Raw genomic sequence first — 14963 nt, forward strand, 5'->3', positions numbered from 1 at the left:
GCCAATGTTATTTTCTGCTACAAGCGAATCTGCTCAGTCGTTTTGATCCGATTTCTCTCTTCTTGATTTTGATATCTCTACAAAAGCCTTTGCAGATTGGGAAGGAAAAAACCCAAAGCCTCCGGTTTTTGTTCGTTCATTTTTCTTTCTAGCTTTCCCCTCTTTTCCTTCCCCCCTTCCCTCAAGCTGCTGAGGAGGCCTCGTGGAGGAGAAACTAAATCGCTCTCCTCTTGCTTTGGGCTGTTTTTCATCACTTCTTCTGTGTGCTTCCTGACCCCAGAAAGCAGGCTTAAGTTGCTACATTCCTCCTCCCTCACCATACCAGAGACACAGTTCCTCCAGTTTCAGCAGATGTGCCAAAGGTACTCTGTTCTCCCTCGAGCATAACTCCGAATTTGGCAAAAGCAATGCTTGGAGATTTTCCAGGAAAATGTTTTTGTCTTGAAAAAGACTTTTTTTTGTGTGTGTCCAGAAAGTAATTTATTTGAGCTTGAAATGTTTTGTTTGAAACATCTCAGGTTTGACAAAACTCTTGGAAATCCAGTTTTCTTAATTTTTGAAGGGAGCAGTCACCAAACTCCAGATGTTTTCACATTGACCAGCTCTCTGCAAATGGGTGGCCGAGTCAGGAGCATTACTGTTTCTCTCAGCCTTATCCATAGCAGAAGGCATAAACAGTGCCACTGAAAAAAACACCACTTAGCCTGAGCTGTTGGTACTCTGTGATCCTTCTCTTTGTCCAGAAAGTTTTTTTTATGGGAAAAATTTCTATTTGTCTGTATACTTGTCTGTGGGTGCACACATGAGCAAATACATGAAGAGGAAGCTGGAAATCCTGCTTCCTTTGGTCTGTGTTAGAGGTTTCTGAAGCTCAGCTAGTACGCGGTCAGGAGAGTGAGCTTTAGGCTTTGCAAAAAGTATTGAATTGGTGTGAAACTCTGTGATGATGAAAACAAGGAGAATTTCTGCCACTTGTCCTTTGCATCCATCCTGTATCCTTCTCAAGTCTGCTCATAACAAATTCTTCCCAGGCTCATAACAAATTCTTCTTCTTTTGTATATGAAGTGGAATGTGTACACTTGTGGCCCTTCCACCTGGGAGGAGGAGGAAGCCACCCAGTGGGTCAAGGCTATGGGGTGGCTTCTGCCTGGAGAACAAGTACAGGTGCTGGGCTGCTGAGACGGACAGACCTCTGGGCCAGCCCAGGACAGCTCCATGCCATCCCTTGGGCAATCATGCTTAATTCTTGGTGCTCAGTTTCTGAATAAATGACCAAACGGCAGCAAATTAAAACACAGGAGGAAAAAATAGTACGTACAATAGGACAGTATTTCAAACACTGATTTTTCTAGACCTCAGAAATGAAGCTGGTGTGACAGCGCTCCCTGGAGATGTCCATTCCCTGCACCTGGTGTTTGAGAAAGGTCCCATGTGTTCCTTCCTTCACTGTTGGGGTGAGCTTGGGAGAAACCATTGGCCCATTCCTTATTTCGGAACTGGTAGTTCACGCCAGAAAAGCTGCTGAGGGGTGACCAGAAAAAACATGGGGAAACCAGGTGGTGTCTGGTGCAACACGTTGCTGAGCTTTTGGTACTTCGTGAAATGCTTTGGGTTAAATGAGTGACTGGTTCCCTGTAAAACAGTGTCACCGAAATTGTTCTGCATCCGCCAGCCATGCACCACGTAACGGCGAGGTTCGGGATAAGATTTCATTTAAATTTTGCAATCGCAATTATACTTTTATGAGGTAAAATACTAGCATCAATTGTTAATCCATTGCACGTCATACAGAGTCCCTAATTTATTTAAGGTTATTTCCAAGTGCAGAACCCTGGGCACAGCTCCTCCTGCAGGGTGCACTGGAGAGAGCGCATCAAGGTGCCGGTGTTGGGTTGGAAAGCTGCGGCGACGGCCGTAGGACTCGGTTGGAAGGCAGCACACAGATATATCACAATTACACTTTTCTGAGACTGGAAATGCTGGGTAATTGTCTTTCCCTGCCAGTGTGCTTAGGGCGCTTTACAACAATAAATTTCACCACGAGTGCTAAAAACCAGAAAGCACAATAACAGGAAACCCGCTGCTGCAAAAATGCAAACCGAGGTGGAAAAGCCGGGGCCGGGGGAGGCGATGCCACCTGCCCGCTCCTGGTGTCACCTGCGAGGCTTCGGCACAGCGAGAGGGCTCAGGGCTGAGCATCGACTGAGAGGAGGGACGAGCTTCCCTCTGCAGCAAAAGCAAAATTGTATGCCTATCAGAAAGGTGATGGGCAGGCCGGTGTTGACCCCTAGGGAGCATCAGAGGACAAATCTCCTTGAAAGGAAATTCAAAAAATAATCTACAGGGGAGCTGTGCCAGCGCTGCTGGAAATGCTGCGGCGCTCGCTGCTGCACTGTGGATCTGAGCATCCGCACAAACCTCCCATGGAAGGACATCTATCATCTTCCATCCTGCGGTTAGAAAACATGTTTCTTGCTCAGAAGCTAGCTGGAGGAAGATGTGACAGGCTCGGTGCCTGGCTCGCTGCAGACCGTCCTCTGCAGGAGGAGGAGGAGGATGGAGCTGCCCTTTGCTCCCCTCCAGCGGGGCAGGGGGGCAACGCAAATCCTTCCCCCAGGTGCTTGCACCTGTTGTCTGAGGCATGTGCTATACCAGGGCCTTGATCTCACGGGGGCTTAATAATAGCAGAATCCACAAATAATAAGAATATAATCAAAAGTGGACAACAGAGGGTAGCTGGATAGTCTGCAGTGGCCATTAGATAGCTGAGTTTGCTCTTTGTACTTTGGAGGCATCCATAATTAAAGCGTACTTTCCGTAACCCTATCTTCTGGTAGATTTGATTTTTAGGAAGGGAAAATGTCACTAAATCATTATTATTCATGTGACAAATCCTGAAGGGTAAATTTTTTTTAAACACCACCTCTATCAGTCTCTCCCATGTCACCTAACTTTTATGCAATAACACTGTTCCCTTAGAGATACCGTATAAAATATCTCTCACTTCCCAATATTATTCATAGAATTCCCATTATAGAACATTGAAAACCCAGATTAGAAGAGTACAAGAATATTTTATGACCAGTTTGAAAATGCTGTTACTGCTGCAATAAATTAAGAAGTTAAATTACTCCCACATTGAGTATTGATATACTGTGCATGGCAGAAAAATTCCTTTGAAATATACTGTACAATACATATAGAGAAATTCCAGCCCTTTTGATGGCTGCAGTGTGACTGCCAGCAAAGCGATTTGTGTGTACAGGGGGGTGGGGGACTGGTATGCCAAGTCTGGTCTTTAAAGCAATGAGTTGAGCAAGGGTAAAACTAGAATTGTAAAATATTGTATGGTTAATTGCCAATGCTAGGATGTTGCATTTATTGGCCAAGTCTCCATTCTTCATTCTTCTCACATTCGGTCTTCACGAGCTGTACGTGCACGGATGAAATATATCGTGGACCAGCGGACACAATTTCCCTTAACATGATTGCTCTTGCATATATCTGCACAGACATATATATGTGGGCTTTACCTGACCATGGGAAGACTGTGGATGTGTGATGCATCTATGCATCCTTTTTTTTATTATTATTATTTTTTATTTTGTTTGCCTGAACAGTTGTTCAAACTAAAAACTTTGACTGTCAAGGAAAAAGCAGAAGAAATAGAAATGCTGGGTCCGGTCTGGTGGGTGGGTTGCAGTTGCTTTGTACATTTAGATACAGAGATGCTTAACTAATTAATGAAATCAACTGTTAAGCCATATTTAGTTGTGTGCATTACTGGAGTGATGTAAAGCTACCAGAATGTGGCAGTCATTTTTGATGCAGTTGTCTTTGAATTTATGTGCACAGATCTTCCCCCCCCCCCCCCATAAAGCTTCAAATATAAAATATTGCAGTGGGAACTATATGTATACAAAGTGGTTGTTGGAACTTCAAGTAATATCTGATCCTTCTTATTTATTTTCACATGTTGCCTGTTGTGCACAGAGAGCAGCACTTTATTAAGCAAAATAATTGGAGACATTTGCCTGTTAGACTAAATTGGCAACCAAATCGCCTATTTTGCAAAATGTAACAAAAGAGCCCTCTTACACATTTTGCAAGGAAATCAAAACAGAGCTGCTGCTAAGCAGACAGTGTAAGCAGCTTATTTGGTTTTGCCAAGAACCTGGCAAATCCAGTAGTTAAGTTTACAATAATAATTACAGTGTATTTTGCTGATTGCAATATTCTGGCCCAAAAGTGACTATTTAACTAAGTTGGCCGCGGCACCAAGTGCATACAAGTAATGTGATCTATTTATTAACAGTTGCTTTTCATGAGCGTGTCCTTTCAGAATTGCCTTGTTATTCCACAAGCTGGGGGGAGCAGGCTGTCAGCAAGAGTCGTTTAGACAAAACAGAGAAGCGAGGAGTTATTTAAAAGCAAGGTGCACGAGTACCTCCTTGTAGAGGTTACTCTTGTGGGTTTTCTTTTGCAAGGAAAGCACGTTGATGGGGGGGCAGGAGCTGAATAACAAGTTTTTCCCTAGCTGCGCTGCAACGTTCACCCAAAGATAAGCAGGAGCTTTCTGTAAAGCCTGAAGCTGAAACCCTTGACTTGTGCCCTGGGCTCGGTGCTTCACAGCCTCAGCCCAGCTGGGGACCTCCCCGACACTGGCGTGGCTCAGGCCGCAACCGAGGCGTGAGCGGAGCTGATCCGCAGCCCAAGACAGCCAGGCTGATGCCACGCTGCCCAGAGCTACTTATCTTCATGTATAATCATGTAGCAGATCATGTATTCATTTGTGTTATTAAATAAAGACTAACAGAGTTGTACACCCAGCAGAGCATAAGGAATGCACAAAGGATCATGGGTTCCCGGCATTCCCTGCTCCCTCTTGGAAAGCCGCTGACTCACTCCCCGAGCAATCAGCGTTGTGTGCCATTACAAATGGGGTGGTTAATAGGCCTGCATCCATTATCATTAGTGCATCTCAGCACGCAGGTACATGATGGGTCCTGCCAGCGCATTTGCTCCAGCTCACTGAGCCAGGGGCCATGCTCCATTGCAAATGAGGATGAGGAACACCTGCTCCAGGGTTTTTCGGCAGACCGGAGTCATCCTTCACATCTCATGCAACACTTGTTCTGTCAGAATGCAATGCTGGCACCGGCCGGAGCGGTGGTGTGCCAGGCGTCCGACGAAAGATTATAGACTTCCCTGTGGTCTTCTGCTCAAGTTCAGCTTTGAATTTTTTCAAAGAAACCTTTTAAAAATTTATCAATTTCATATTAGGCATTCAGTCATTATGTTAAGGGTTTAAAAATAAAGATGAAAAAAAACTTTGCTTCAGAAATTAACTTTTTTTTTTTGGCAATTAGAATGGGAGCATAAAATATTTATTGAGTCTGATAATTTTATTCACAGTGCTGAGTGCTGGCTGGTTTGATATGTTTTCTGAGAGAGATTTTATTTTGGGAAAATAAGCCTTGCGATTTTTTTTTTCCCAGCCTTCTGCAACCATTGACGGTGTTTGTGGGATTTTCATTTTAATTGTCTGCACTGGCTGACCCAAGATGCGATATTAGACGCTACCCAAAAGGGGGGGAATCTGACAAAATGTTGCTGTGAAGGTGCGTGCCTTTCCATCCCGAAGCCTCTGCTCTGGCGGCCTTCCAGAGCCAGGACAAAGGCTCTCCTCATCCACTCCAAAAGGCACAGTGCTGGCTGCCAGCCCCAGGCTAGCTTGTTCTAGGCAATGGAAACCAAAATTAAGACAGGAAAAAATGGTTGTAATTTTAAAAAACAGCTTCTGAGGTTTGCAAATTACACTGAGAGACATGGTGAAGGTAGCAGCGGTGCAGCCTGCTGACCCCTTCTGGTGCCCCTGTCCTGTGTGATCGGGACCTTGTGGCCAAATCCTCTCAGTGCCTGAAAATGCAGGCCAGAGGCAGGCAGTGGCCCGTGTCCCCCTTATGTGGGACCTTTCCCTGCTAGGAAGAGGTCTCCCTATTGCTTCCCGTGGAAGGCAGCTCGTGTCCTCCTGCGCCATTTCCCCAGGGCTGCTGCATCACCTCCTCCTTGAAGCAAGGCCTGGGCCGAGCTGGTGCTGTGGCCTCCACAGCTGCTTTCTGCCCACACAGCGGTGGGCTCGGTGTGCCAGTACAGGGGCAGGAGGACAGGCACTGCTGTACCAGGTGCCACCGGCTGTGATACTTCATTGCCGTGCACTTCAGGCCTACTGCATTGTCATGCGCTTCAGGCCTGCTGTCATCCTCCCCTCTCAGGCAAGCAGAAGGAACGGGGCCTTTTTTCTTCTCCACTCCTAAAATGCAGGCCTGAGTCATGGCTTGGAATAAGGACCCAACTAGGAAATTCCTGTTTGTTTTTTCTAACTTTGCTTCCCTCAAAAACATGATTGCTGTTCCCCCTCTCCACCCAGCCCCTCCCCTCCAAAGAGGTCTTTGGTTCTGCTTTGAGAGCCTCCAAGAAAATGACAGCTCTTTGATTTCGACAGGAAGCCTTGTCTGGTGGAATACAGGTTTCCACAGTGATAAAATTACACTGGAGGTTAGAGGTCTGCTGCTCTGCTTCTCTGCCAGGAATGTGGAGTCCTCAGTTTGATCAGTAAATATTAAAGGCTTGTACCTTGGGATCCAAAGTCTTATCTTTGCTTTATGCTCAGGAACTACCGAAAAATTACTCCTGGGATCCATCCTTTTGGCCGTTATGAACTTTGACACTCAAATGAAATCTTGGACACTAGTTCTCAAGGTGCTTCTCAGTCTGTCTCAGGTTTGGGTTCCTTGGCCACTCCCATCAAAGGGAATCTGTCATTGTGCTTTATTTTGTGGTTTTATTTTTTCTCTATTCTTGTACTTCTCTCTGCTCATCTCTCCTTATCAGAGGAGTGTAAGCTATGGGAATGGTTGAACTTTTTCTATTCATTCATTCATTCATTCATTCATTCATTTATTTATTTATTTATTTATTTATTTATTTATTTTGCCATGGGCTTCTCCCTGGTGGGACTGGAGCTTACATGTGCCCCATCTGTGTTGGAGGGGAGTCATTTCCAGACTATCCCATTAGATTAACATTTTAGTCAGTTTAAGCAGACTTGATCTTGGGCGCATAATGATAAAAGCTTCCATGTCGGTCCTGCATCCATGGTCCCCCTTAGTTAGGGATTTGTGTGGGAAAAAATTCCTCTCTGGTACCACGACCTGAGTGCATGGCTTTGTGTCATCAAAACGAAAGAGTCAGCTCAACCAGTAATGAGAAATACTGTTGTGTGGTATGACTGGAAGGGGCTCTACATGCCTCGTGTTTCCAGAGGACCAGGGCGGCCTCTGCTAGTCTAAATGAGGAAGGGAGACAAGAGAGGCTCTGAAAGTTTCTTTTGGGTCTGTGAGTTTTGGGCCCTACTAATCAGTGCAAAGGAGATCTGCTCGTGGATATGCTGCTATACCCAAGCTCTTTCACTGATACCACCTTCCTGATCCAATTTGGTGCATGGAGTTTGTCGCCACTGAGGCAACAGGTCAATACTCATTTGATCATCTTATTTCCAGGTTCATGAATCTAAGACAGTTAATAGGACTGTCCCCAAAACAGATTTAAAGTGCATGTCAAATATGCGATGCCTGGACAAAATGACCTGACTAATAGGTCTGAGACTCTACTAGGGACTTCACCTTCACACTCAGGTCCTGAAGTTTTTTCATGAGTCGGTGAAACAAATATACTGCAAGAAGGATTATTGTGAATGCTATGGCTTAGAGACTTGTGCTAAACTTCTGATATCTCTATGTTTTGTTTTTATAGTCTCCACATTATTAAGCAGAAATATTCTGGCTTTATTCTTTTATCCTCCCAGCATGGAAGAGCTACATTAGAAGGTGTTTAGGGCTGTGCTGCACCAAATGCCCTTGGATTGCTAATGGGGATGTCTCTGCCTTCCCCAGGGGCCTGTGTGCTGGTCACTACTGATTCAGTATCATGGACATAAAAAAGTTGCATGTTGCTTTTTGTAAATTTTACTCAAGAAGATAAAAATCTTTTTTTTTTCTCCTTTCTTTTTTTTCCCCAGAAGTAATTATGACACCTTTTGTTATGTAATATAATTGAGCAAAACTGAAGAGGAAAGAGCTGTCCTATGAGGTCAGAGGGGCAGCCCATACAGACCAGTACTGTCTTGTGGGCTGTTATGGGGTCTACAATGGGTGCATAGGGAAAAACATGCAAAAGGAGCAAATATGGAGTCATCTTTCCAGTAGCTTATTTGCAATGAGCAGTTTGGGAAACAGTTTAAATTGCATTTCATACACACAAACATTTACTCTTTCTGTGGTGTAAGGCATCTGTGCCTTTTGAAGTATTAGGTTTTGGTGGGGCTTTTGCTTATGTACAGTCAATGCCTTTATTCTAATTTCCATCCATCCACCGAGAGTTGCTTAAAGTTGATGTTGCTGCAACATTGGAAAAACAGGTGCTGGAGGTGCCAAATCTCCATGCATTCAGAGGGACTGAAACTCCTGAGAAAAAGCTGTTCTGAGGGGTGACAGTAACACAGAAGACTGTACATGGTTGATGCAGGCTGGATATTATAGTTGGAAGTGTGAATAGGGAAAATGGGTTTAGGTTTGGACTTTTTATGGAGTAACCCTACGACAGTTGGGAAGATGCCTGGAAGATGCCTTCCAAATATATCTTCTTTAGATATAAGAATATATATCTTCTTTAGAAGATATATTTTCTAAATATATCTTCTTTAGATATAAGGCACTGAGACAAAAAGACCAACTTAGAAAAATTGTTTTCAAGGGTTCAGTATTTCCATCTTGATGGCTTCTACATAAAAGAAGAAGGAGGAGAGATCAAGATACGGAGTGTTACCAGCTTGCTTAGCACAATCACTGTGGAAAATGCTGCTTTTGAAATTGCTGCAAGTTTGAATCATTTTCTTCTGTCTAGATGAAATGCAACCCATTAATTTGGAGTGCAAAGTTAATTTTGTACCATAAACATTGAAACGTTTATAGATTTGTAAGTGTTATCAGATTTAGGCCTTTGTTCAACTATGCGCTTAAGATAGCCTTGAAGCTCGGGGTATGTTTACATGCTTTGCTGATTATGAATACGCTTAAGTATGGGTTTGCAAAATTACAACTCCGTTGGTATGTCAAACAAACAAACAATCCCCCTCCTCCTCTTTGGTATACTTCTTATGGATTGACTTTGCTGTATGTATCTGCAAGCTAAAGAAGTGGCTGAACCTGATTTGGACGTTCAGAATTTATACAATTTCTGCCCTCCTTTCTTACATGTTGCTGCAGCCCTGACCTGCGGTGACCTGTTCTTTCATCCCGGCACTGGGCTGCCCGCCTGCAGCCGCTGCCGTTTGTGGCAGTGAGCAGTGACTTCGTGACATGACAGGCAGACCCCTAAGCCAGCTCTGGAACTAAGCCTCTGGAGGGGCATTGCTTGTGCATTAACCCACTTTGCTACCCAGCCTTGTCGTGATACATTTTTAACGCGCGTTTTTTTTAATTGAAAAGAAGAAAATCACCCTATATTTGGAAAATAAAATTAAAAAATCACACAGTGAACTAGATGGCACTGACAGAACTTAAAGTCAAAAGGGGTTGGTGTATGCATATTGCAGTGTATCACTGCTGATCGTTGCCAAGCACATTAAAACTGCCTTGCAGATTTTGTTGCTGTCTTAGGAGTGAAATTTGGAGACCTACATAGCATGTCCTCCTGCTCTGCCTTCCAGATGCGGTGTGATGAGTGGTCTCGGTGAAGTTCTGACTTTTATGGGGGCTGTTCAGATGTGTAGGGTTAGGCAGCATCCTGCTGTGTTAAGGTGCAGGGAGCTGGGTCCAGCCAGGGCGTTATTCTCCTCACTGTGTGACAACATAACATATTCTCATCCCCCAAAAAAGCCAAAATGAGGTTTTGGCTAAAGGAGCGCATTGTATGTGATACTTGGCTGTTCAAACACTGGCTTCTCTATTTTCTTCCTTCGCTTTCTCTCCTCCCTCCCCCACAGTTAGATGGTTACAGGATAACACACAATATTTAACACTGGATTTCAATGCTCAGTTCTGCTCAGGTTTTCTCCTGCCTTTGGCTGGACAACGGGCTCTTTTGCCAAGCGCAAAGCGAGCGGAGATGGCACCATCTCCTGCCCTCGTGCCAGCGCAGCACTCTGGTTTTGTCAAGCATGTAAAAAGAGGCTAGTCTAAGACAAGTAAGCTCTTATTTATACTTGTGGCCTCGTCAGGATTTGAATCGAAGTCTCCAGAGATGCCCTCCAGCTTCCTTAAATTTCATTTTTTTATAATGAAGATAATTTTGAGTTTTACAAGCACCGAAATGTCTAAAACTAATAAACATTTTATACATGTGTCAAAAGATGCTTAAAAAGCAGCCAAACCATGTTTTTTTTAACAACTGGGGAGGGGAGCAGCGAAAAAAGAAAATCCACCACGCACTCCTTGTTTGCCAAATTCCTGCAGCCTGAGCAAATTTTTACAGATGAGTTATAAACCCCAGACTAATGGAGCTTTAATGGAAGTGCTGACACTCCCCAAAGCCGAGCGGTGCAGGCGTACGGCTACGACCCCAGCACCTCTTCCCGCAAAGCCACCCGTGTGTCCCTCTGTCCGTCCCGCATCCGTCCCGACGCACTGCCCGGCGCAGCACCGGGGGGATGAAAACACCGGGAGCTCGCTCTCGCCCCTCTTTCTCCTGACTGCTTCAGGAAGGGTTTTGGCAAGCCGTCCCGGCAGCCCGCAGGGAACCACGACACAAAGAGCGGCTATCAGTGCAAAGCCGAATGGCGGCGGAGGCCGTGCAGCCTCGCCGGACCCCACTTCAAACACAGCGCGGGGCTTGACGCGAGGCTTAGGGGAAATACTCTTAGGGTAATCGTCCGAGTGCTATATTTATCTCTGCTTGGAAATCCTCTGCCGCTTATTGATTCTTTGATGTCTTGGAGAGATGAAGATATTTGCACCGAATAGACGGCGTGGTTTGGTTTCCAAGCGTTATTTCGTTCTAAAAAGACGGATCTGTGGGATGGTTCTGTGTACAGGCGTGCATCCCCGCTGATAGATCAGGGGGTGTGTGTGTATACATGTCCATAAAGTAACGCCTTGCTGAGTGTCCCACAGTTGGCTTACTTTTATCACCAGCTCTGCCATGAAAAGTCCAATTTTAATAATCAAATTAGAGCCAACGAAAACCTGTACAGGTGAGAGGAAATCTGTGAGCGTGATCAAAACCACGTTTCTGATCCAGGACGAAATAGCAGGCTACAGGGAGGTACATCTGTAAATTATACAGGAAGCTTTCTTCAGCAACTGATTCACCCTGACAGTTTTACTGGAGTATATGAAAATTAGTATTAAAGATGTGATATGTAGGCTTCTTTCCAGGAATTCCAATCTGGTTTCAATAAAATGAAAACACTGATTGGAAGTGAAGTTGCCTTCCGGTTTTGCCTTTGGCTATTATGTGTTCATTCGTGAAATGACTGAATTCCACAACTACTTTTAATATTCACCTTTTGAGTTCATCTCCCGTACTGGACACATTGGAATGATTAAAATAGCACTGCCTCCTGAAGCCGGATTCTCTTTAATTTGAAACAGCCTAGGTGCCGAGGAAAAAAAAATAATAGAAAAAAATGAATGCTCTGTTAAGTCCATTCTTTCTTAGCATCAAGTTGCCTCGCTGCCCGTTTTGGGTAGAATACTAATAAAGAAGTGGCTTCTGGATGAAACAGCCAGTGCTTCCTGAATAGATATGCAGGGGAAGCCTGTAGAGTGAAGTTCCCTGCTCCCCGTCCCAGGCTGCTGCTGCCGACGGCGTGCACCGGCTGCACGCTTTGGGTGCTCCTCGCTGTGGTGGAGCATCCTGGTGTGCCTGGGAAAACAGGCATGGGGCAGGGGCTGGGGGCAGCCAGCAGAAGCCCTGCAATGCAAACTGTTGCGTGTTAGCTCGTTGTGCAAAACAGCATTTGAGTCCTGAACTTGTGGGGGATTTTGCCTGCCAGATGAGCGGACTAGCTTCTTGCAGAGCATGAGTGATTTTATGTGTTGAATAGCTCATAAAGAAATCAAAATTCTCATGTATTTGCTAACACCTTCCAGACCACGCTTGGTGTTTTGGGGCAGTAGCATCCTAGGGATGGAAAAACTGATGGAGCTGGGCTCGGGAAGGTCCCGGGAGGAGCTGGTGAGCCAAGCTGCGGTCCTTGCGGCATCCAAGGCACCCCTGGCGCAGATGGTTTCGGGGCTTGCCACGAAGTAAGGGTAGTTGGTTCAATGAGTGAGCTTCTCTCATTTTTTACATGGGGAGGTTGGCAGTCATGCTGATGAGTGAGTGACCTGCTCGTAGAGCTCCCCAGGGGCCTGCATTGCTGGGGGAAGCCTTGAGAAGACCCACATGTGTCGTGCCCCTCTTCTTCCCTGTGCCCTACCTGTCTGCGCACTGTTTTCTCTGGGGACACGAGCCCAGACCTCAGCATCCTCTTTTTGGGTTATTCGAGGGGATGTTTACTCCTTGGCACCAGTGGAGGTCCCGACCCCAGGCACCACCGTGCTTGACCTGAACCGTTGTGGAGTAAAAGGACACCGATAATAAATAGCGGTATTGCAAACTTCAGCACCTCCACGGAACAAAGGAAAGCCCAGGGAAGTAATTTCAGCCTCTGTACTCAGTCACCTATCTGGCAACCTGTGCAATGAGTATTCTGGCAAGTTATATTGCTGAGGGAGAGCCTGACTTTCTGCAGTTGTCCACCGCAATCTTTGATTAAATTTTGTTACTGTTACTTAGACATCCGCTCCTGATGCGCTTACCATATTTTGCAAAGAGAAGGTCTCTGTGAATTGAAAATTTCTGGTTATGTGCATTCAAGGTCATGCATAAAACAGTGTTTAGGATCATGGAAAGTTGAAGAATTTAATCAAAATGCTGTTCTGTAGGTTAGTGTGTTTTGTAAGATTAGGAGGGGCACCAATAATGCTGTCAATGTGGAGCTCATTTGAACACTTTTGAATTATTGAGCTTGGGAACAAACCTCAGCACAGCTTAAATTGACAGTTTTCGACAGCGCTGTTGGCACCAAAAGTTCCTGACAGTTCCTCTTCCATGCCGGAGAGGAATAAAACTGCAGTAAACCTCCAGACCAAAAGTAGGGTGTACTTTAGGGCAAACAGAGCACTTCCAGAATCTGAAAAATTAGCCTTTTTGCACCACTAAGTGCTGTCAGAAAGAGGTAGCACAGCCGCCCTATACAAATCGGGTCATCTGCCACTCCCAGCTTAAAACAAAATAAAATAAAAAATAAAATGAAAAATAAAAATAAAATAAAATAAATAAATAAAATAAAATAAATAAAATAAAATAAAATAAAGAACAGGGATTTGAAAAATGCTTGAAGTCTACCCAGTGGAATGGAGAATGGTGAAGCTGCAGTTCCTAAGTCTGGCTTCAGGTGGCTGCTCTGCACCACGGGTGCCAACCCAAACCCGTGGGACACCATGGAGGGGCTGTGGGTGATGGGGCTGTGGTGGGACGAGTGGCTGGGGGGCCTGAGCCACCTTCCAGGGGGCTTCACCTGATCCAGCACCACCAGAAGCGCTACCAGCCCCCTGCACTCACCTCTTCCCCTTCAACACCTTTTATGGGGAAGGAGGTTGAAAAAAAAATATGTAAAATGACTCTTGTGTTTTGCAGAAATACTTTGTAGGACTGAATAAAATCTCTCTAACATGTTTTCACTTTTGTTGTCTATTTAGTTGGTGAAGACAACCTCCAAACCAACCGTCACAGAGATTCAGCGTGTGCTTGATGCGCTGCCCTTGTGACTCTGGAATTGCTGGATCAGCCTGAAAAATTTAAGAGCATCGAGGTACCCAAGACTCTTTTCCTCCTTTGAAAAGATCCCATTCTGTAATTAAAGTTAATTTAGAGAATGAATTAAATTCAACATACATAAGTTAGTATGTGTATTAATATTTAATGTGCATGTTAAATGTATAGATGGTCTTAGCCATGAATATGCTCGTGACCTTAGTCCCAAACATCCTTCCTTTGCCCCAAATGAAACACAATATTATTCCTTTTTATTGATTTAACCTTATAATTGTTCTATAGATTCTGAAATTATTTTGTCAAACTTCACTGTTCTGCAGGTGTTCTGTTCCCCTTCTCTTTTGCATTTCAGAAATTACTTCCCCATTAATTCTCAGAGCTGGGCATTGTGCTTAGGTGGTTTTGCCTTATCTTTTCATTTTTGTTTACAACTTCTTAAAGTTATTATAAACAGAAACTTGTTTATGGGTTACTCCGCCAGATGCTTTGCAATAAAATGTGTATCGTCTTCTTAAGCAGTGATGTAAAGCACGGCAAAGCCAAATGCGGGCTGCTCTTTAAGGCAAACAGCCACGAAGGATGTATTTGTACGGTACGGATCTGCATTGCTTTCCAAAGCTCTTTGAAGGCATAGCCTGGAATTATCAGCTGCCTGCCAGGTGAGATAGGAAACGCAGCCTAAGAAGCGCGGGGCTGGGGGAGCACCGCACACATCACCGACACCGCCGCGCTCCCCGCTACCTGCGCGGCTTCCCGGGCACGTGTGCGCTCAGACGCACGGCCCGTTGCCTTTGGGCGTGCCCTCCCCGCTCTTCTGCGTCTCCCCCCAAAATCTTTGGTTCGTCCCCAGCAAACACTGCTAACTACTAACTCATAAAACATATCAGCTGGGTTTATTACTTTTAACCATCTTTCCAATTGTGCTATAAAATAAAGGCAGATGCCATTTTAAGATCTTATTATTATCAAGGGCCAACTCCTCCAGCAGCACCTGCTTAGCAGCAATCTGCTTGTTTATAGTCCCTTTTTTATAGGTGACAGTTTAAGGTGGCTGTTCTCCTGTTACAAAGAGTTCTTTTTA

At 44.9% G+C, this 14963-nt stretch overlaps 1 long non-coding RNA gene across 8 annotated transcripts in view; it reads left to right on the forward strand.

Annotated features, from left to right (window-relative positions):
* Positions 1–14963, forward strand: part of LOC308197349 — an 84810-nt gene that overhangs the window by 39310 nt on the left and 30537 nt on the right. For all 8 annotated transcript variants that reach the window (XR_013952836.1, XR_013952837.1, XR_013952838.1 and 5 more), the window contains exon 2: positions 13807–13919. This is a non-coding gene — a long non-coding RNA (uncharacterized lncRNA). The remainder of the gene's footprint in view (positions 1–13806; positions 13920–14963) is intronic.

The sequence above is a fragment of the Anser brachyrhynchus genome (genome assembly GCF_964034855.1).
Source record: "Anser brachyrhynchus genome assembly, chromosome: 6".
Taxonomy (NCBI): domain Eukaryota; kingdom Metazoa; phylum Chordata; class Aves; order Anseriformes; family Anatidae; genus Anser; species Anser brachyrhynchus.